At 41.0% G+C, this 23,299-nt stretch overlaps 1 long non-coding RNA gene across 3 annotated transcripts; it reads left to right on the top strand.

Annotated features, from left to right (window-relative positions):
- Nucleotides 1-3,704: 3,704 nt before the first annotated feature.
- On the top strand, nt 3,705-23,189 carry LOC139827211 (uncharacterized). 3 transcript variants are annotated; one of them, XR_011737546.1, is made up of 4 exons: nt 3,705-4,130; nt 17,771-17,982; nt 20,379-20,671; nt 22,089-23,189. It is a non-coding gene; the product is annotated as an uncharacterized lncRNA (long non-coding RNA). The 3 variants fall into 3 exon arrangements; XR_011737547.1 differs by lacking the exon at nt 22,089-23,189 and having other exon boundaries at nt 20,496-22,068; XR_011737545.1 differs by lacking the exon at nt 22,089-23,189 and having other exon boundaries at nt 20,379-22,068.
- The last annotated feature ends 110 nt before the right edge of the window (nt 23,190-23,299 follow it).

Here is a 23,299-nt window from a genome sequence, read left to right as displayed (position 1 = left end):
GGTATTTGGGTTTTTGGGGGGTGTTTTCGTCATTTTTTTTCTTGAATATCTTATTGGAGTAGTTGTGTTTTCTGATAAGTGTAATATGTTGCTCCTGGGATCTGTATATCTTCTGTGTAAGTAAGGAAAAGGATAAAACTAAACCTGTAGGGACAGCGGTACTACAGAGATAAGACATTTGCAGTTAGATTGTTTTCCTGTGGTACTTGCTAGTAAATGCTATAAACAGAGAAGCGATGAAAGCTGATACATATCCAGGAAAAAAAATATATATATATTTTGCCTACCAAATGGATGTTTATTTAATTTTTAGATCAGTGGTCGAGCCGGCATTCAAAATAATAATTTAAAAAATTGAAGTAAAAATTTACTTTCTCGGGATTGTTGTGTTGTCAACCGGTGGCCGGATACTAGGGTGGACTTTCCCCAATTAGCAGGTTGCGTGCCCCATCTGGTTGGCCAACTTCACTGTTTATGCGTCCTACACGTTACCGCAGTCGAGACTCAAAACAGTAAACACCTCGGAACACCAAAAGTGCCAGAAGCCACCCTATTTTTGTTGTTATTTTCTTTAATTATACCTGGGAGGATTGGAGAGTTCTGGCACTTTTATTTTTCCCTCACATTTTTATGACTTGGTTTTTTGCATTTCATAAACCCGTGGCCATGGGTACAACAGCTGCCTTTGCACTCGCAGGGGACGAGTTCCTCTAGGACAGGTATGCTCCCAGCAATGATCAGCCCCCTCTTCTACCACACAGCCTGTCAGAGGCACAACCCAGAAAGGAGGACACCATGTGAAGGGCCTCCTTGCGTGATGTAGGACTTGCCCTTGGGAGTTGTTTTCCCAAGGGGCACATTCACTTGTGTGATTTTCCTCGCCTCATTTCTCTCCTGTGCTTGGCTTCCTGATGAACAATGATGCCCTCTGAGCTCTGACATTCCTCTTTTACCCAACTGATCCCTGACTGAGCTTTTCCTCAACAAGCCTAAATCTGGGTGTGCACCGTTCCAATTTTTTTTCCTTTTTTTTTAGATTTCTTTAACATGAAAAGGTCAGTTCGTATTACTTTACGGTAGAAAGTCTAAGACCTTATGATGGAAAACGGTGGATACAAGTTGTTTTCATAGAGTTTAAGTAAGGTTAAGCAGAGTTCCCCCAAGGTACTGGTGCTGGCACTCTCTACTATTTGGTTTGGAGGAAGGCACACGCAGTGGGGTGGTAAAATCAACACATGACCAACAAGCACTACTCAGTCATATTCAGAAAGGATGAGAAGGAAATGTAGCGAGATCTAACAGAGAGCAGGCAATCTGACATGATGGTGGAGCTGCGATTTCAATGTAAAGTGATTTTAAGAACAGTGTTGACTATTTGTATATGCTAGATTTAAAATTTACTGAAACCAGCTGGGAAAAAGATACACACGTTGCAGTGAAAAGCTGAGTGACATCTCTTCATCGTGCAGTGTTGGGTCTAAAGCAAATAGATATATGGGAAATTAGGTAGTATGAAGATAAAAGAACAATGCTAAAGATAAAATAATGTAATATCATGATGTATAATATGTACTCACATAGACTGCTAGATACAGTATGTTTCATGTTAGAAGACTGAGATGGGGAAAGGACAGTAAAAATAAAATTAAGTTTGGAGAAGTGTGTATGTAGGGAGAAACCTTCGGAGGTCTGACATGGAGAGTAAAGAAAAGATCTTTAATACAGTAAACAGTGCAGAGAAAGTAAATCATAGGCCTACTTACATTTCTATATTTTTCAAGGGTAGAGAGAAAAATGGATTAGATCTATTTGACTTTTACAACTGATTAAAGGAATCTTTTTTTTTACATAACACACAGTTGATTTCCAGCCTACACTACAGGTTGCCACAGACTGAATGCTTTCTAGGGAACTTTCTGGGAAAATTGCCCACACTTCATTGAAGGACTCCACTTGGGAAACTTTCCATTGGCTTTTTTCAGGCAAATCTCATCATGACCTATCCTAACTCTTGAGCATTATCCTTTGCACAACACTTTCTAACACAGAGGAGGGCATCTCATGAGGCACTTAGCTTTAGGTGTGAGTTTTCTGTGGAATTTACTTTTTCAAACAATTCATTTCACACCGTGCTATCTAATTTGTGATTAGTTAGGGAACTCTGGGAATGCATTAACAACAACAACAACAAAAACAAACAAACCACATACCCCAACACATCTTACCAGACATACACTGTTGTATTCTTCTTTTCTTTAAGAATACCCTGTCCTATCGCAGCTTGATATTTTTTCTGGATAGGTACAGATTCATTTGTCTTTCACAAACAGGTGACTGAGAAAAATCATATGGTTGGTCATCTTTGATTTATTTCCACAGTTCAACTTCTCAGTGAATATTAGTCAGTAAAAACAACTAAGGTAGTGTTGTTCATTCGAAATGCCTTGTTGGAGGTGGGGAATCTTTGTGTCTTGCAGGGCTTTGAAAGGTGGTACAAGTGGTAACTATGTAGTATGGTGATCTGGGGGAGAGACAGTGAGTGCACTTCTATTGGGAAAATACAAAGAATTGCATTTTTTTCCTGTAAAACATAGATCCATGCCATTAGAAAGACTTTCTGGGGCCTTGAAATAAATTTACCTTGCAAAGGTACTGAAAGACAAGGTGGCTGCCCTCTGTCAAACCTGTAGCATTTTGATGCTCTTGCTTGTTAAGAGTTCACTGTAAATAAGCTTTTTATCTATCTAGTTTTGCTTTATGTGGAACTTAACAGTTCAGCAGTGTGTCTCTGGTTTTGCTTCTAGTTTTTCTTCCGAAGCGTGATGAATCTATCTTGCCTTATTTTAACATCACTGTAGTTGCGTGCTTGTGTGGAGACTGACTGTCCCCTGGAGAGCAAGATTGACTTCTGATCATGAGAGAAGGGGACACTGCTCCGGACATCTCACAGATGAGGAAACTGTGAGGCTTTCCCGATGCTGCCGCAAGAGAAGTGGTAATACTGTCCTCATAGGTATAAGGAGCATTAAGTGACCCAAGAAGAGCCAGGCTTTCTTTTTACCATTATAATGGTGCTGCTGAACAAACACTAAGGGCCAATCCAAATGAAATCTTCCCTGGCCCACTGTGAGCTATTGACAAGGCTGCTGTAGAAGGGAGAAAATAAAAAAACCCCATCGACCCAACCAGCAAAAAAGCTGCAACCCTCCGCCTGCAAGTTCCAAGCTCAGTGTTCCTGAATGTGATCACATACTTCTATTTCAACACAGAAGAAAATTTCTTGAGATTTTAATACCTCAATCTGGAGCTTCCTGCAGAGCGGCTGGCTTGGGCTCCTTCACAGATACAGGGTAAGCAGTAGGTGATGGAATGTTTCCCAGTTATCATTGGCGCATTCCACAAAGCAGAGAAGGTATAGAAACTGATATAAATTAATAATTTAAAATAACCTACCTTCACCAGAAACAGCAGAGAAAATACTTTCCATGCTATGTAAGTAATACATCAACTTTTAAGCTGATTAAAGTTTGATAAACTACTAACTTCCCTGTTTTCTGATAGGAAGGCTGGCGCCTGAGATAAAGCAGTGTCATGCTAGGGAGAACAAACACCCTAGCATCCAATAAACTTTTTATGCATTTATTTTGTTAAGACTGATTCCCATTTCCTTTGTAACTCTTTGTTTATTAATGAGTTGACTCATCCAGAGTCCAGCAGCTTGTTTCCACACCAGAGAGATGGATTTGCACCCCCGCCAAGTGGAGGCAGGGGCAGAGATAACAGCCAGCAACAACAATAGTCTCCCCCGCTCCCTTTGCCAAGAACAATTGGCAGAAAGGACTCCAGGAGTAACTTATCACCAGCACAGGGAGCCGCTGAAGCTCTGGAAGCGCTGGGGTTGCTGCTTGCCTGCCGCAGATAAACAGCAGGACGCAACCAAGAGCCAAGCTGGCATTGCAGGCTTTACCTGGCGGAGGAGAAGGCAGGCACACATCAGTTAATGCAGCACTCTGAGATTACCAGGCAGCTATTTTAAGTGGCCTGAGACACAGCAGACTAATGCAGAAGGCTTTTTTTTCCAGCTGCCAAGTCCACACTGACAAAACCCTGAAGATAAGTTTGGTCCTGAGGTGAGTATTGTTCATGAAGACAAACATGTCCTTGTACTGGTTAAGCTGCTCTTCTCAGATTAAAAGCTATATTTTTAAATGTGAGCGAGTCGTCAGATGCTGTGTTAACAGTGACATGAATTCTGCTCTAAAGAGTTCATGTTTGAGATTTCAACCTGCTTCTCTCAAGTCTTATTCTGCAAAATGGTGACTGCCCATTCATATCAACTCAGCTGCAGTTGATCTTGATGGTTCTTTTGCTTGAGAGAAAAAAAAAAATAAGAACACCTGAGGCAAATTACCTTACAAAAATTATATAAAAGTTTGAGCTTGTGACTGCATCAGGGTTCTCTCTGAGAGAAGGTCCCCCTACTACTTAGTCAAATAAATTCAGATTCCACAAACTTGATAACTCTCAGACAGGTACATCACCACAGCTGTTACGTGCATGGCTTTTTGGACAAAGCAGACAACTTATTAAATTGCATTTTGAATCTAATTAAAGCACTCATGAAGACAGAGTTCTGTGTGACACAGAATTCATTACAGTTAATGAAATATGACTCAATATGTTTAATTTAACAAAAGAATACAGCAAATTTGGGGGTTTAGAGTGGGAAGTAGCATGAAATGGTATGGTGTGGATTGTGCTCTACAGTTGGCCTTCATACTACTAAACTCTCTTCAGATTAAGGAGAAATCAGAGACTGTTAATTTGTTCTCCATTTCTTTATATGCTTTACCCAAATTTTCTTCATGACCCAACTCAATATCAGAAACTCTCTTTCCAGTCTGGCTTGATAGAGATTGCTTTTTGTTATTCTTTCTTCTCTCCTGTCTATACAGCTGGATTGTATTGCGATTCTTTCACTTCTCTTTTTGTGGATCTATCTTTTCCATAACTTCAGCTGAATCTCTCATTTGAGCTTTTATTGTACCACGTGTTGCTCTTCAGCGCTTGCAACATGCTCTTTACAAGTGTTGGAGAGATACGGGCTTTCCCTCAAAAATGGGTGTTAAATTCAAACTTTGCTTTGATTTTTTTGATCATGCTACTTCTCACTTCAGATCTCGGAGATGGCCTCCATGTAGCATCATATCCAGTTTAAGACACTAGTAACCTCGATGCAAGGACACAAAATTACTGTTGCTTTTTAAACTCTAAATTTCCTCATATTTTGAGTTCTAAAGTTAGGCTTTACTGACCCATTAACATTATTTTTGTTTCACAACAGAAAGGAGAGGGGTAAAAAACAACGTGGAGGTGATGTGCAATAAAATTTTTCAGAACCGCTAGACCAAGAGAGGAGAAAGTTACTGATTTCCGAGGTATATCCGAGTTCAGGGTGGAAAAGTAATGATTTCCTGTGAATGAACAATGTTACTATAAAATTTGAACATCCAAAATGTACTTATGCTGTAATCTTGGTCCACGAGCCCATCTCAAACTTCCTGTCTTCTCACTCTCACTTTATCCGTTACACCTATAATTAGACGATCAGCACTAGAAGAAGAGGCTGCACCTTTCCCTTCCATACGCACATAAATATATATATATATGTTTGGGTTTTTTTTTTTAAACTCAGCCCATTTTTGCTTGCTCTAAATATAAACAATAGCCAGTGTGGTGCCAGGGAAGGGGAGGAAAGGGAAAAGCTGCGTTAAATCACGAGGAAAAATAAGAAATCAACAAACTTAAAAATAAATATTTTCCTTACAAAATGCAATGTCTCTTGGGAGAAATCAACATGCTCGATGTTCTTGTGAGTGTAATTCATCTTTCTGCTGTAGCACCCCTGTTTCTGACTAAAGAGACAGCCGTGATATGCAAGGACATGTGAGACACCCAAATGATGAGGCACAGGTTGTTCACTGAACGTCACCTTGCAAGTTGCTGGCAGATAGCAGCTGCAGGGCTGAGTCTAGAGATGCTCCACGGGCTGCCAAAACGCCAGGTAGGGACCAGCGGTGACTCCCTATCTTCAGCTACCTGCTGCTGTGGGGCCCTTCCCTTGTGCTGGGTATTTGCCAGAAGGATCAGTGTCCCAACGGGCTCTGCTGGGTGAGGGTGTGCAGAGCTGTGTCAGCACCAGAGGAAAGGGAGGAGGGAGGAGGAGTGGTGTGGCCAGGAGCTGCTCACATCAGCACGACTTCCTACTTACATCAGTGTGGCTGAGTGTCAGCTTGTCCCTAGTAGTAGCCCAGAGACAACATGTCGCCAACATGGCTTTAAAAAACCATTGTTACTAATTTTCCTTAAGGCAGTGGAGCTTTCAGCACACAATCTTACCTCTGGTGTTTCTAAGCATTAAGCCATCTAAGTATTACCAGAGCTGCAACTTGTTTGGCATTTGATATAAAACAACTAAGTTTATTTTAAGGATGTGCTATCAAATCAATTTGCCTGTTGCGTATTCACTGTGCCTCTTTCCTTTCCATCTAATACCTCGTAACCCTCCTTTTTGCAGCATCATATTAATCTCATTTAAGAGTCAATTAGGCTCTTTTTTTTTTCCATATTAGCCTTGCCTAAGATTCAGTTCTGCTTTTCATTCAGATTCTCATTATTTTACAAGGATTTGAGGGAGCTAGAACGTAGTTCTCTCTCCTGGATGCATGTTATCTAATTCTTTAGAATGTTGTAGGTTTCTTATCGATAATGAAATTTAGATACAGAGCATATACTACGTTGAATTCCCAAGAGAAGTGTAGGGAGTGAGGAAGTTAAACACCTTCTCATGAGATCAGAAGGGAGCGTTGTCATAAGTATCTTTCTAAAAAGCGATCAAAACTTCAGGTGCAGCAGGACTCTGTGGGGGGGTGTGCTTGGAGCTCCAAAACGGTTTTGTTTACTTCCTGGCGTGGAAAGGCCAAGATATGCCAATCAGTTCCAAGTAGCAGTAGAAAGGGGACCATAAGAGAAGTTATGCTTCAGGATGGAGGAGATTTGGAAGTGTGGTGCCAGGACTGCTGGTTGTTTCCACTGCAATCAGGATTACCAGACATACTGGACTGATTTTAAAATTTCTCCATGTATACCCTCAGGTTCTGTTTGTTTGGCAGCTGATAGCACTTTTTAATCCTCTCGCAGACTACTGTGCTGTAGTTACACCAGAGCTTACTCCAAGAGCACAAGGGACTCTTCCTACCACTACTAGCATTGGTAGCATCCTTGTATTTCAGTTTTGGGTGGATACCATCAGTGAATCTTCCACTTGGACCCTCAGCTTCTTTAGAGTTGTTTCTTCAAGTACAGCAGTAACATGGACTCAAAGAGGACTCTAAGCAGTTAACTCATCTTTCTCCAAGCTTTCTCTCCCCACAAGTTAGTGAAGATCACACCCAAAAATGTGTATCTGGTAGCTATGCCAGGTAGCAGCCTTTCTTTTCTTTAGAGAGTAAAGGACTCTAGAAGTTGGGTAACAGTTAGAGCTGCCTTCTCACTTTGTTTCTACACAGGCAGAAGCAGCTGTTTGTGGTTTTTCTTCCCTCTCTGGTGTGTTAATCTGCAAACACTCAGTAAATGCACCTGGTACGTGTTTCTGAGACTGAGGAGTAAACAGCACTGAATACGCTCACTGTGCTGGTAGAGAAAGAGCACCTGATGTTAATTCAAAATAGCATTTGAAAGTAGCAATGGCAAATAGCCTTCCCTCTAACTACAAGTTGACATCTCTTCTAATTTAATCCAACTCTGTAGGTTTTAGCAGAACCTGTCCCCTAGTAGATCCAAACAGACAGGAGACTTAGAGATCTACAAGATCTTGTATCTTCTCGACAAATATTGCTATTCTGAGCTACCTGTGGACAATGTTTTCCAATTAATAATTAAATACACACCTGAAAAAGCAGTTTCCTTTCTTGATGCAGAGGACACTGAAGGTTTCCTAGAGTTTCAGGCATGGTGCATATCCAGCACCAGGACAGCCCCAGGAAAAGAAAGCCATGTGTGGGATGGCAGCTTGATTTGGGGGAATGGTTCAGAAGGTGGTGTCTGGAAGCTACTGAAACAACAGCTTGAAGCTGACTTCATCTCACAGAGCTTTGCCTTTTGTTCAGGGAGGACTCTTATTCATAAACTGTGAGTAGTCCAGCATTGGAAGAATACTGTTTTAGAATATTAAAAGGTGTTTCAGCATTGCCATTGACTGTGCAGGGCTCAGCACAAGAATCACATGTTGTGCTGGTTTGACTGAAAATGAGTTACTTTTCTTCATGCAGTTAGAAACCTTTCTTTTTCATAGCTAGCACGGTCATTATTTGGATTTAGTTTGAAAATGAGACATAACACCCCAGCACATAGTTAATGTTTTTAATTGCTCTGGTCTGAAAGCCAAAGACATTCTGAGCACTCTGCCCACAGGTGTGAGGCATCGAGGAAGTGGGGCAGAAATGAGGCAGCGCTTGACTGACATCCAGACTGATCAATAAGAGCATTCCATCCCAAAAGCATCATACTTCGTATTTAAGGAGAGTCAGGATCTTCTGGCCTTTCTCTTGTGCTCTTGGGTGCTTCTCTTGCATTCTTCTTTGCTCTTTTTGTGGGAGCTGGGGGACTTTGTTCAGGACATTTAGTTCAGCCTTTTGCTGTTTTGCAGAGACCTCTGGGCCCTTCTTCTTTTTATCCTTTTTTCTCTCTTTGGGATCAGCTGTTTGAGACCAGGTGCTACCTTCTCTGACTGACTGCTCAGTGTGAACAGAGTTTGCGAGAAATTCCCTGAAGTATCTTTTATTTCTATTTTATATATGTATTTACTAGTAGTATATGAGTATTTTGTTATTTTATTAAACTGTGTTTATTTCAATCCAAGTTTCTGACTTTCAGTTCTCTCCCCTTTTAGAGGGGGTGAGGGAAGGGGGTATGTGAGCAGCTATCGTGGTTGCATTGCTAGCTTGGGTTAAACCATGACACATGTCTACATTGTTGTAATGTTCCAAGAAACATATAATCTAGCGCCCTGACAGGATGGTGGGGAGGCCAGTGTTGTGGTTGCATCTTTGATACTGGCCTTTAGCTGTTGCTTTGGTTCCTGAGTGCATGAGCACGCAACAAGGGAAGATATAAACCTCAAATGCTTTCCTCACCTCTGAAGAGATGAGACCCCCTATGTCAGGGCTGCATTTACAGGGTCCTATTGAGAATGCCTGTTGTGGGTAGGTCGGGGCTGTATGCTCCTCCCAGGCTGCCTTGTGGGGGGTGGAAGGGAATCAGGCTGTAAGGAGCAAGGGAGAAGATGCTTCTTTTGATTTTTCTGCAGCTGTTCTTCTGTGACACCACTGCAGAGTTCAGTGTCTGACAGAGCTTTTACTAGGTCAGCCTGGAACTAAAGACACCAGCCTTATCCTTCACCGCTCTTTCCAAGGGCACAAAGGGAGAGAATTATTTTTCTACCTCTTGAAACAGCTTTCATTAATTAACATTTGAAAATGTATTAAAGATTTAAAATAATTGCGAGAAAGATTTTTAGTTAACATTTAGTTTTATCTTTAATATAAATAAACTTTTGTGGCCGGTGCTTCACTCACTTGAATACTAATAGAATTGTGGCATATATGTATTTCTATATCTCTATAGATGGATGAATTTTAAGATATATCTATCAATATACCTAAAGAAGTATTCTGCTCAGTGCATTGGATGTGATATTCCAGGTGCCCAGTAATTAAAAATATTCTATTAATTTAAATATATGCATTTTTCTGAAAAATTTTAATTATCTTATGACTGACTGATTGAAGTTCCATGTGACCTTCTCTACTCTTCACTTGTTTAAGGACTTTTGTGTCATTTACAAATTTCGCCACCTTAGAATTCTTTTTTCCAGGCTATTTATTTACAAGTCCTGTCTGGAGGCTTTGAAATCTTAACTCATCCCAGGTATCCATGTTTTACCAGTAGTTTGTATTGGTTTTTTGCCTGATGCTACTGTTTGTAAACGTACGTGAGGCTCTGGCCATGGAGCACGTCATGTCTGTACCACGGGCTGAACGTACACAGGAGCACAGGAGAACACCCCTGTCTGTCCATGGCTCCCCTCTGCACACTGCTATGGCTTTGAGTTTTTTTCCACCTCTGTTGGTTTCTGATTCAAGGCAACATCTTTCTTCTTCCTCTGTTGGTGGCTAATGTCTTCCATAGTCCATTGAGAGCAACTTCTGTCAACACCTCCTTCAAAATCCAAGTACATTTTATGAAATAACTCATTTCTCCTTTTCCTTCCTGTTTCTTTGACAAAGTTAGAAAATTGTTCCTCCACCTGCCCTTTCTACCTACTATTTTAGTGATGGTCAATGACTGGAAAAGCAAGGTCTTAAGGTGTCTGGTACATCAAAGAGATGCCTTGTAAGAATCATTATAAACATGCAATATCACACAGTATTACCACATGAAATTAATAATTTATGTCCTAAGACTGGGTCTATTTGCTTCACTGGGACTCCAGGCATGTCAGTATGAGAAATGCAGCATGTAAACCCCCACCTCCTTCTTTGCAGTGTCTTATTTTGGACAACCACCGAAGATGCAAGCAGCTTGAGCCAGTGCAGTACCTCTAAAGATGGGAGTGACATAAAGCCCCTGATTTCAGTGTGCCTTCCAACTTTGTAGAAGCTTGAATATGCATCTCGAATTTATGACTGGTTCCAATCAGTAGTAATCATAGTCCAACAGTAGTAATTGCTATGCTAAGAGTACCCAAAATGGTGATTTCCTTTTTACCATCAGGTGTTGAGTACACAAAGGCTTGAAAGAGTGACTCACTGTAATAAAGCCAATGACGTGTGTTGACTTATGGAGCTGTATCAAGGAACTACACTTCCTTCTTTTGGTATCTGAACTTTATCAGCAAAGAGAGGTCCCAAGCCAGATGTCACTGTGACAACAGATGTTAATAGTAATAACAGATATTTTAAAACTTATTTCTCAGCATGATTCCTCATAATAATATTTTTTTAAATCCATGGTTTGATCTTTCCAGGTACAGTAAGGATGTCCAAGTAGAGTTGTGTGACAGCAGTAACCTCACTGTAGTTTCAGTGAATATGTTATGAGGAACAGGAAACAACAAACTTAAAGGAAGAATAAAGCAAAAGTTAATCTTATGCTAGTAGTTGTTCCTATATTTGCTAGCTGAATTGCTCAGCAGAACATATTTACTATTTATGGTATATTTTTTTGCAATTATTAAAAAAAAGGCACGTATTAATAATTAATCCTCACACCACTCATGCAGATTGAGTATGAATTTCTTTTTCACAAAGCAAAAATACAGACCTGTCACCACGCAGTGACTCATCAGAAATGTTTTGAGTTTGTGTCTCTCCAAACCTGATAGCATTGGAAGCCCCAGTTAGGCTACTTCGGCCGATGATTAATGAGGTAGGGTCGTGCAGGCAGTGCCTGTCCACAAAGAGTGCTGGAGGCTCAAGTCGGCTGCCTGTCAGTCACACGCTGACAATAAGAGATCCACTTGAAAAGCAGGATCTTACATTAAAAAATAACTTCAATTTCTAAACAAGCTCTGTGTACACAGCCTTATCTAGAGAACCCGACATTACCTCCACCTTGAGATAACAGAGAAGTAAACTGTAGCCAGGACCTCATCTCAGCAGATGAAACAAGTGCCGTTGTCACAAGCGCTACCTGCTCAGGTAGGATCTGTTGTGCATCAAACAGGATCCAGAGCCTGTAAACATGCGGGATGGGTGGTTTCTGCATTCCCTGAGGTACAGCCGAAATGTCTTTCCATTCTGGTTCTTACACCAACCTGCTGATACTATCTATGGTCAAAACAGTTTTTTCAGGCAGCCTTCATTTGGATTCTTCTCATTCACACATGAAGGAAAAAGATGGTTTCATTGATTGTTTTATACCCTTCCGTTTTAATGTGGTTAATTCAAAGTCTGAGATTCTGTTCTTGCTGAAAGCTTCTGCAGGTCCTAGAAACAGATGTGTATTAGTGTTTCCAAGCAAAGAAAGACTGTGACATGGGTCTTTAAGTAGAAATATTGCTTGATACATAAGCCTGAATGGTGAACATCTATCACTTCTTCCCGGTTGTTTTTTCTGCAATACATTAGAGCATGGGTACCCTGCAGGCAGGAGACCCAGTTCTGTTCTTTGCTTGAGTTATTTCTAATTTACATTAGAATTTGAATAAAATACATGCGGGATGGATTAATTGTATCTGAAGTGTCACACTGACTAAATGTCAGGTGAACAAGTACTGTATCTTAACCCTGTGTTTCCTCTCTCCTCCATTCATCCAAAATATCACTGTTATCGTCCTAACGTTAGCGGAGGGCAATGTAAAACTTCAAGATACTGTTTCAAAATTGCATTAGACTTCCTCCAAAATTTCATATTTCTTTAAGATAATGTTGTAATTTGGATTAAAAAATATTCACTTTGCAGGGCATCTTGCTGGTGTGAGAGAAAAAGTGCTTTCCTGTTTTTCTAGATGGTGAGACACATACCTGGTTTGCACCACCTCCTGTGCCCTGTGCCAGTGGGAATGACTGTTAAATGCCTGCATTGCATTATTGACTTAGCGATATGATCTGTTTGCCATCGCACACTCTGTGTAGTGGTATTTACACATGAAAAGCAAGCAGTTATGCCTCAGTTTCTGTTGTTTGCAGAGGGTGAGAGTTCTTCAGTGTTAAAGGAAGTCAGACCCTGAGCCAATTGCTGGTTTTGAGTACATTAGATCATTGGTCAGTATAAATAAAAAATACAAGCTCAGTAAGCACTGTGTGAGAATAAATAAATGTTTAATATCATAAAAACAGAGTAAAATTCTCCTCCTTCCCCTTCTCAAGCAGGCAGAAGTAGTAGTATACGTGGAATAAAAGGCACTTTATTTGTCCGGAAGTTTTGTAGAGAATGAAGCTTCAGAGAGGTGTTTCCTCGTGACTGACTGTCTTTGAGAGGAATTTTATGGCCTGCAACTGTGCATGAGGAACTGACAGTAGCCCCTCGTGAAGTGTTTTCAATTAAGACTGGGCTTGGTAGAAAAAGGAATTGTAGTGGGTTATGCAACTGGCTGAATATTCCCAGGCTGTTCTTCATATCTCCCTGTTTTGTGATGAAATAACATGTCCTTCTGCACAAGAGGGAGGAATAAAATAGATTAAAATGTTCAAAGGTTGGTGGTATGATGTTCAGAGCCATCAGTGATTGTTGCTGTTCCAACCTCTTTGCAAGCTACTGCTGTTTTCTTGTAGGATGACACACTGGAGTCTATATGCCACAGTGACAACACCAACATTATGCCCAGGTAGCTGATTGTCTTTCCTTCATTTTCAAAGTATTTCTTATATTTCTTGAGGAAGAACTGATTACCATACATCCATCTGTGAAGAGGAAAAGAAGATAACTATGCATTTCTAGAATAGCTGACCTTGTGTGGTTTGCTGCTTAAGAGTTTCTAGAAAGGGTAATTTTTTAAAATGTATTGAACTATAACACAATTTTTAATTTTCTACATGCAGAATTTTAACCAATTGTGTTTGAGCTCATACCAAGGAAAAATATTTGATTTAATGCTTTCCAGTAGTAGGCACACATATGGTCTATATATATTGGCAAGATGGCAATCACAAAATGGTTTGGTTTTTATCATATAGACACCCTTCACAGAAAAAAATTGGTGTGTTTAGTTTTGCTAAACCACTTGAGGTACCTGAGCTTTTCATTGAGAACATCAGCATGAAAAAATGAATTTCTCCCTGGCTGAATGCCTAAAGCTACAGTCACTGATTTGGTTGTATTTACCCAAGGATTAGATCAGAAATATAGCTACCTAGTACTTTTCTAGCACATTAAATGCACTAGAAACACACTCATGTTTCATAAGATAAGGTTAAATTCTGTCTACAAAAAGAGCAAACTTTTCTCATTGAGAACGATGATTACAAAATCTCTGATAGCTAAAACAGTTTAGAGCAAACTGAAATGGCAAGGACACAGTCACTACTCCTAAAACAGAAGTATCTGCTTGGGAACCATTTGGGTACATGAGGAGAATGAAAGAAAAGCTGATGAAACTACACTGGCTACAGGCATCCAAAACGATTTCCAAAGATGCTACCATAGCCCCTCTTCCTATCTCGTGAAGGGGTAGTGGTAATAAATTTGTTGAACATGGTGTTTAACGTGCATGATGTTTTAATGTCTTTCTCCAGCAAGCAGAAGTTAAACAGATCACTCAGACTGAGTTAGAAAAAGCAAATTCGGTTAAATCATTGTCTAGCCAAATTAGTTATATTTAATCACTGTTATCAGCAGTCCGAAGAGTTCCTAGACAACTCTGTGTTCACGAGAATAATGGTATACTTCTCTGCTAGCTTTGACCTCCTTGATGACTTCATCTTATTTGAAGATTTGTTTTTTTCCTGGGTTTTGTGACATTATTATTTCGCATTTCCTCTCTCTTTTCCTGCCTTTTTTGGCCACGAGTGCTCTCTCCCTTCCCTCTCCCTGGTTTCTAGGGAAATGTCGCACCATGTTCTGTCTTTGGCCTTCTCACCATATATGTAAATGCTTCCTGAGCACTTTGTGAAGCTCTTGCCTCCTCAACGCTGTTCTTTCTGTTCTAGGTTATGGCGTGATCCCTTGTTTTAAAGTGCAAGACTTTATATTTAACTTTGATTAAATGTCCAGTTTACCAAGGAGTTGGTATCCTCTAAAATATTCACCATTCTGATGACCTTTGTCTTATTCATGACTATCAATAAAAAGGTGTAAGTGTTGACAGCCCCTTCTGAGAGCTTCTCTCACTGCAGACCGCTTGCTCCCCAGCAAGGAACATTTTGTGATGTGGAGTGTGATGTGTCCTGCAGTCCCCAGTTCTCACAGGAGACCCATCTGGTGGGGTCACCCAGCCAGGATAACTAGCAGCTGCTCCCATACTCTTAAGTTAAGTGGGTGAACACTGGGCCTCCAGTCAGTTGTAAGATTAAGAACAATGGCCAGGCACCATCTCTTCTGCAATACATCCTAGGTCCCACAGCAGGCACACACAGGTTGCTGGATTCAGGTACCTTCTTTTAGGTTGCTTCTCCCTTTGTCTGTACAGATAGATGCCCTGGCTCCCCCAAACCACGCATACATCTTCATAGCTTTCTGCCTTGGATGTTTCTTCTCTTCCTCTCACGAATTCTTGTGCTCTACTGCAGACCATGTCTGGTTAACTTTCTTCTTGTCTTACCCTGCTTCTCCCAACTTACCTGTTTTACAAATTATTTTCATTAACTGTCCCCAAATTTTCTTCCTACCAGTGCTGTGCTGTTACTCTGGTGGGGTGTGGTGAAGTCCTGTCTAGACCTATTTCTTTTGTGAGCTGAAGGGAACCATGGCCAGTAGGTTATTTTTCTGTGTCTTAGATGGGTTTTTCATGTATGTGAAACAGAAAGGGGACTGAAGCCTGCTTTAAAAAGAAACACAGTGAGTATTTAACATGGGGGTTTTTGAGGTTTGTGTGTGTTTTTGATTTATTTAATTTATCACGTGATATCTAGAGAATTAATTTTACAATCCATAGAATAGTGTAATACAGAAGTTTCTCAATTAATATGCTTCTGTAGCAGAAGAGGGGAAATACTGAGAAGCATGGATGTAAAGGTATAAGACAAAGCAGTAAGATGAAGAATTAAAAATAAAGAAAGAAGCTGTTGACTTGATGAGAGCTAGGAAGAAAAAAGTCCTTGTACCAGAAGTGCAAAATTGTAGATTGTAGGGTCAGAAGAGCCAAGTTTGAAGGGAGTGAAGTGCACATAAGGAAGGCATTTGTATTTAAATCCTAATCAGCTAACTCCCATTTAAAAGGTTGGCTATTTGCTTTATTCTTGAACCTCTCTACATTCCTCTTTGCTTCTGTGAAACCATAAATACTTCATTTGACATCAGCTGTTACAGGGAAAAGACGTTCATTAGTGCTCCAAAGCATCCAAATTAGATTATATGACATACTGAAAGTATAAAACAAACATTAAGTAATGGCAGACCTGTCACTTAGAATTACTGTCCTCCATAGTTTTGGGTCTTCTTTCTAGAGAATGGTGGTGTTACAGTTCAGAAGAGAAAAACAAGGGCTGGGGGGGAATTGCTCTTATTGGTCCCCTAAACTGCAGTTGGCTTTGAAACAGCAACATCAGAGTCCAACTTTTCTTTGGGTGGATATTGGAGTATGCTAGTTATGAGCCATCAGAAGGGTACAAGGCAGATCAGTGAGAAAGTGCTGATTAAAAAATAATTAAAACCAGTTTTCTTGCTATACAGCATGTGGAGTTGGCCAGAAACTATGAGTGAGTAACTCTGTCTACACATATTTTTCTTTTAATTTCTTTTCTCCTAATCTTCGTTCACCTTCTGGATATCTCAGTACATTTTAAAATTCTGCTCATGCCTGCAGCCTGTGTCTTGAGCTTCAGGTTGGTTTTATTTAGGGTATGTGGAGAAATCACGGGGGCTCTGTGATGTGTCAAATATCACAATGGACCAGCATTCATACTGACAGATAAAAGCAGCTGCAGGTTACTTAAGAGGGTGTGTACAGTGTAATGGAAGAGAATTCAACCATGGAAAAAAATAGCCTCCAGTATTCCATCATTAAGAGGAACACATTAAAGCAGCTGCAGAATTAATAGACAGGAAATTCTTTCTTTATGATCCATGAAATCTTCAGCCTATATTATCCTATTCTTCCTAACAACTTCTAATTGCATAACTGAATTTCCCTGTTTATTAATTTTGCAGCATATTGACTTACAATTGCGAGTAAATTGCCTGAAAGCAAAATCCTGTTTTATTTGACTGAGCCATAAGAATCAGAGGAGTGAGCAGCATTTCCAGCAATTATATATTCCTTTCCTGCAGCCAGTGGAGAGATCGACTATTGAACCCGGGGTTTGTGGCCACAGTGGTCAGAGTCCCACAGAGACGGTGGTCAGCTGATACAATGAGCTTATGTTTCCTCCAGAAAGAAGAGTGCCCGCTTGCAATGAGATTGCTCTTTCCTTGCTGCTGTGCCATTTTCTGGGCTGTCAAACTCGTAACCTTTTGTGGGTGGCAAAATGATGTCATCATATTCAACAGCTTGTAGTAATTTCCACTCCTAACCCTTCATGAGAGGTACAAATTACCAAAGAAAAAGGGCTATAAGCTTACAGATGGCAGTATCGGTTTTCTTTTCCATTGAGATCACAATATCCTTCTTTCTAGCTGAATGACAATTGTGCTGTCACTAAAATTACATAATGCTACGTCTCCTGAGGGGTTATAGTTTGGAATTCAAAGGACAGCTGTCAAAATACAACTTGCTCTATTCTGAGCTTTAAAAGTCTCTTAGGGGGTCGTACATATGAGTTTGTATCCCCCTTTTTGTGTGTGTGTGTGTATTATAGATAGAGTTAATGGTGGAATGGAAATGAGAAAACTACATTTACATGGCAAATTAAGTGATACACCAGAGATACAAATGACACACTATAATAACTAATGTTTGCTGCAAATCATGGGGACCAAAATCGGGGCTAACACAAATGGTGACACTATATTGACTCAGTGGGGTTTGGTAGCCTATGGTAAAACTAGATTTTCCCTTTATTTTGTGTACTATCACGCCATGCAATGTGTAGTAAAAGCTGTTCTGATTTTCCAGGTTTTGTCTGATGTCTCGAAGTCAGCTGCACTCTAGTAGCCTCCACTGCTGTACGCTGGCCCAGAGCGCCTGCCAATGACTATGAACAACCGTGAAATCCAAGAGTCTCAGTACAGCCTTTGAATGCAACTGGAAGGGAAAAACCCATGTAGTTTTAGAAGATTTTCCCAAACAAGAACAATAAAAATAAAAGAGGAGAAAGGTTGGAAAAGGTATCTTGGCTTGAATAAGTGTTGTGGTTTAATCCCAGTGGGCAGCTGGGCACCACACAGCTTCTCGTTCATTCTCCGCCGGTGGGATGGGGAAGAAAATCAGAAGGGTAAAAGTGAGAAAACTCATGGGTTGAGGTAAAGACAGTTTAATAGATAAAGCAAAAGTTGTGTACACAAGCAAAGTAAAACCAGGTATTAATTCACAGCTTGCCATTGGCAGGAAAGTTGGGCTCCATCTTAAGGGTGACTTGGGAAGACACATGCCATGACTCTGAACATCTTCTCTTCTTGTTCTTTCCCCCAGCTTTTGTTGATGAGTGTCACACTATTTTGTGTGTCATATCCCTCTGGTCAGTTGGGGTCAGCTGTCCCAGCTGTGTCCCCTCCCAACTTGCTGTGCACTCCCAGCTTACTGGCTGGTGGGGCAACATGAGAAGCAGAAAAGGCCTTGATGCCGTGTTAAGCACAGCTCAGCAAAAGCTAAAATGTCCCTGTGTTATCAACACTGCTTTGGTCAAAAATCCAAAACACAGCAACATAGCAGCTATTATGAAGAAAATTAACTCTATCTCAGCTAAAACTGGTAGAATAAGTAAATTATGTAGCCATGTTTCTATTTGAAGGAATGTAACAGAATAGAGAAATAGTTAAAATGGTCATGGCAACTCCCGAAATATTGTTTTTATTCCATCTAAAGCCAAGCATTGTAAAGACATGTGTACACACCATTTTCACAAGATAAAGAATATTTAATTAAAACATTCCTAACTGACAGAATGTAGCCAAGCTCAACATGGCCAAGGCAGGTCTCAAAACAGTAAACCCGGAGACTCAGCTTTTCCTGCTCAAACAACTGCGTTAACTGGGCTGGATGATGTGTCTAGTATTTCTTCCCTGAGAGTCTCGGGCAGCTTCTTGTTTTCCCTCGCTGCTTCCAGAGATCAGCATCCTCTGGTGACAGAACTTCAGCTGCTGGAAAATACAAGTGAGGAATGGGAAGCTGAGAAAAACAGAGCAACAAGCTGCTTCTGAGGGGTCATTTTCCACATCTGCAAATAGTCCTTTATTATTTGAGTAGGATAGAAGAGCAAAAAGTGTGGCACAGAGGTGCGTGTGGATCAGGTTTTGGTTGCAGTGCACCTGGTTTTGGGCTCTATCGAACAGGGCACTCGCTGTAGATTGCTTTGGTTGCCAGTAAGCAAATGGCGTTTAAAAAACCCCGAACAAACTGAATGCACACATAATATCATGTCTTCACACCAGGGCCACAGAAGGGAAGTAGTTGTCTGTGACAGGGATGGAAAGGAAAACATCTGCAAAATAGTTAGGCTCTTAGATAGGAAGTGGATCCTGCTTTAGGGATGCATTTAACACCGAGGATGAGGTGTCTAAGATATACAGACATTAAAAAGCATTTGCTGCTCAGCTGTGTGTGAATGGGTGAGAGGGTGTTTGGTGGGTTTTTTTATTTGCCATTCTGGTTTGTGCAGAAGATTTGTGGGATGGTACTCATGAATGAATGGGAGCTGTTGGCTTGTTTAGTCTAGGAGAGCCAAAGCTGAGAAAGGATGCCACTGCCACCTCTAGATACTGCCAGAGAGGAAAAGAGTATTTCATCTAAAGGACAATGCTGGCACAGGAATGCCCTGGTATGAATGAGCTGTAAATAAATACATATAGGCTGACTATGAAAAAAATCCATATTCCTAGGCAAGGAACTAACTTTCAGAGTGGCACAGGTAACAAAAAAAAAAAAAAAAAAAAAAAAATCTTGGTTTAAAATGGAGTTAAGGTAGTTTACAAACAGGATTGTATGATGCTCTTACCTAGCAGAAAAAGGACTAAAGTCTATGACCTCTGAGGTCCTTTCCGGTTCCAGACTCCCTTGGTTTACATCAGGCCCATACAATGCACAGCCTCCCTGACCACACACTGCCCACCAAGGACTTTCTTTGGCCAAGCACGACATGTGGATAAATAACTTGTTCATACTGTTTCACCTCTGCAGGTCAAAGCATCCACCAGGAACAGGCCGGTGCCTCTTAGTCAGAGGGAGCTGATTCCCTGGAGAGTGGAGAGGCAGTGGGCTGTGTTTAGGGTATCAGGATTATTCTTTTGCAAAGATTCTGAGATAAATTACGCTTCTAGAACAGAGGTCAAGTGCACGGAGGAGCCTGAGAAATGGTGTACATGTAGAGGGGCTGTAGGATTCACTGGGAGTCATAATCCACAATGACTGTAAACATCCAAGTGTGAGCCCCTCTTGCTGACGAACAGTGCAGGTTAATTGTCATGTATTGGTAATTTTCCCTTGATTAGGTGGTTAGTTTAAGTCAGTCGTTGCAAACATCAGCTACTACCCGTAGCTTAATGGCTTTTGATGCTTTTTCTCACAGATGTATGTTGTCACCCAGAATGAGCCACTGCAAACTGCTGATCAGTGAGGAGTGATCGCAATAAAGTACAAGAAGTTGCTGTCGGTGACTCTTCATTCTTGCAATCATTTGTCCCAGGTCCTGCCTACTCAGCTGCTCGGTGGTGGTGCTCAGGTGCTTACCATGGGACAGGGACCTGAGAAGTTCAGTTACTGGTGGCTGGGAGGAAACCCCTGCTGATGAGGGACTGATTATCCTTGGAAAAACATCTGGGGCCTGGGAGGCAGAAGCTGGCTGGAGAAGCAGGAGGCCAGGTGATGTTGGCGTGCTGTGCTAGGTGATCATACAGGTGCAAACAAAGGGTAAAATGATTAAAGGTGGACAATTATAAGACTGAGGGAATAGGGATGTTGGTGACTGCCTGCTTTCTTCTGCATATCACACCTTATCTGATGTGCCTTCACCTTGTGTGGTGGGATATCGAGTACAGCTTGGGCTGTGTGAAACCTTTGTGGGTGTTCTTCCAAGTAAACTTAAAAAGACAGTAGTTGCCACCAGGCTACCTGCAAATCTGCTTTGACTTTTCTTCTCCCCATCCTTGCTGTGTTCCCAATACAGCTAATAGAAATAGGAGGAAGAGAGCTGAAAAGAAAGTTTATCAGTTCCAAAGGCAGAGGGAGCAGGGAGGTGGCGGACAGAGTAATTGAAATTTAATCAAGATCCAAATTGGCAAACAGGAAACACTAATTCACATAAGCAATATTAATCTTACTAGCACTTCATGGAGAGGGAAGAGGTATTCTCAGAGAAAGATTTATTCTTATCATCAGTTCTGACCTAACAGTACTTCTTGCTCATTGATGAGAGCTTAACTGTAATCTGTACCTGCCCATCCTGGGAATGTTGAACCATTATACTTGTGTTTCTAGTGAAAGTAATGCTGTATTTCCAGCATTTTGATGTGCTCTGTATCTTAGATAGAAACATTAAATTCAGAAATTTATTAGAAGTTATTTCAAAGTAGTTTTTAATTAATCTATTTTTAATGAAGGTAAGAGGACCCTAAACTGAATTTTAAAAATCTATTTTTAAATGTGTGAGTTGTACAGAGAAAAAGCAGGCCAAAAATACACTTGTACAGAAAAGAAACCAGCTTGCTTAACAAAAGGAGGTACTTTCTGTGGTTAGACAACTCACCTGGTTGTTTCAGGACACTGCACTTTGAGCTCTGAGAATTAGTCGTTCTCACCCTCTCTGATACTGCATTTTTGTTTAAGGGGTTTTTTTTTGGTATTTTTCCGTATGCTGAAGGGGGGAATTAATCTGCATTTGTCTTTTTTTTTTTTTTTTAATTCATGATGCGTCTGTTATTTAATTTGAAGAGCACAAAAATAAACCTTGTTTAAAAAAAAAGGTTACTGCTTTGTACTTGAGGTTACAGATTTGTACTTAAATTCTGATTCTGGTGAGTAGCTATTCTTCTGAACAATCTAAGTTTGTGGGCTGCGTTTGGTTGGAGGGGGTGTTGTTTGTTTGTTTGTTTGTTTGTTTTCTCCCTAGCTTAGTAATAAAAGTAGTTTGAGTCCTTTGTAACTGTCCCACATATACATAGTAAGGATTTTTGAAAGCCTAGTTTTGAGGCAGATAGTAGCTTTCAAAAGTAATTTAAAAGTTTTAAAGAAAAGATATCTAATTTTCATTTTTACTTTTTTTTTTTCTTATTTCCATAAGTGACTCTTGTTGGCTCTAATGATGGCCCTCGCAAAGATGCTGTAGCATAGAAGTGAGCTCAGCAACCAGAGCCAGCATTGGCTCCAAGTGGAAATTGGCCCAGGCAGCAAGATGGGTGTTGCAGGAGGTGTACACGGGCGGTGCAGCGAGCTCCTTCCTGGCATTAGTCCTGTGGAAGAGGTGACGTTAGAGGGAAGCGTTCAGAGAAGAGATGATGTGGGGAAGCAGAAGCCTGGAAGATGCAGTATGAAGTTAAGCCTACCTGTCCGGACACATTAGTGCACTTGACTGCAAACAGCAGCTTGTCAGAGAGAGGAAGGGTGCCAGGTTGAGCCTGTCTTGCTGGGCATCAGCCCTGGTGTTACACTGGTGCAGATCCCCGCAGAGGCGGATGTGCAAGGCAGAAAGGCCAGCCTTGTGTGCCCGTGTCTGCAGTTACATGTGCGTGCTGATTTATTTACTCGCTTTTCATCAAGACACACTTTCTCTTTAAACTAGGTGAGCCGCTGATTTTTACCCACTTCGCTATCCCAAACTCCAGGGCCTGCAGTTAAAACCAAAACTGAAGTTAATTAAAATTAGACCAACTGTAGAAGTACAAACCCCTCTCCTGTGTTGTATCATCTTGCAGCTGTCTCATACTGGTTCTGTTTTCTTATTATTTGCTGCTATTACTTTTATTATGTACCGATTATTGTTATCCTGCTGCGACTGGAGCATCCCCCAGCAGTGCCAGCGCCCGTTCCCTTCCCTCAGAAGCAAGTGGGATGCGGGCGGCAGGAGAGCAAAGGGTCGGAGCCCCCATCCCGGTTGGGCAGGGGGCTGGGAGGGTGCCCAGGGTGGCAGGGCCGTCTCCCAGAGCCACGGCACCCTTATTTACCTGGCCGGTACCACTCGGCCCGCTTTTTTGTTGCTGTTGTTTTTGTTGATTTACTTTAAGAAAGCCTTTGTCACTGTATACGTGCATGTGTAAATATATAAAAGTTATTAATATTTTAAATTTTGTAAATAAATATACATATTAATATAATTTAATATAGAAATTAAAAAGTAAATATTGTATATTCGCTTATTGATACATAATAAAGATACATATGGTTATTTTTTAAACTTTTTATTTCCAGAAGGGAAGGGTTTGGGTCAGCGGGTGTGTGCCCAGAGGAGGGGGCCGGGCGGCAAGGGGGGGGCGGAGGCGGGGACCGGCCCCGGCC

Source organism: Patagioenas fasciata, chromosome 2 (assembly GCF_037038585.1).
Source record: "Patagioenas fasciata isolate bPatFas1 chromosome 2, bPatFas1.hap1, whole genome shotgun sequence".
Taxonomy (NCBI): domain Eukaryota; kingdom Metazoa; phylum Chordata; class Aves; order Columbiformes; family Columbidae; genus Patagioenas; species Patagioenas fasciata.
Note: the sequence above shows the minus strand (reverse complement) of the source record. Positions and strands in the feature narration are given on the sequence as shown.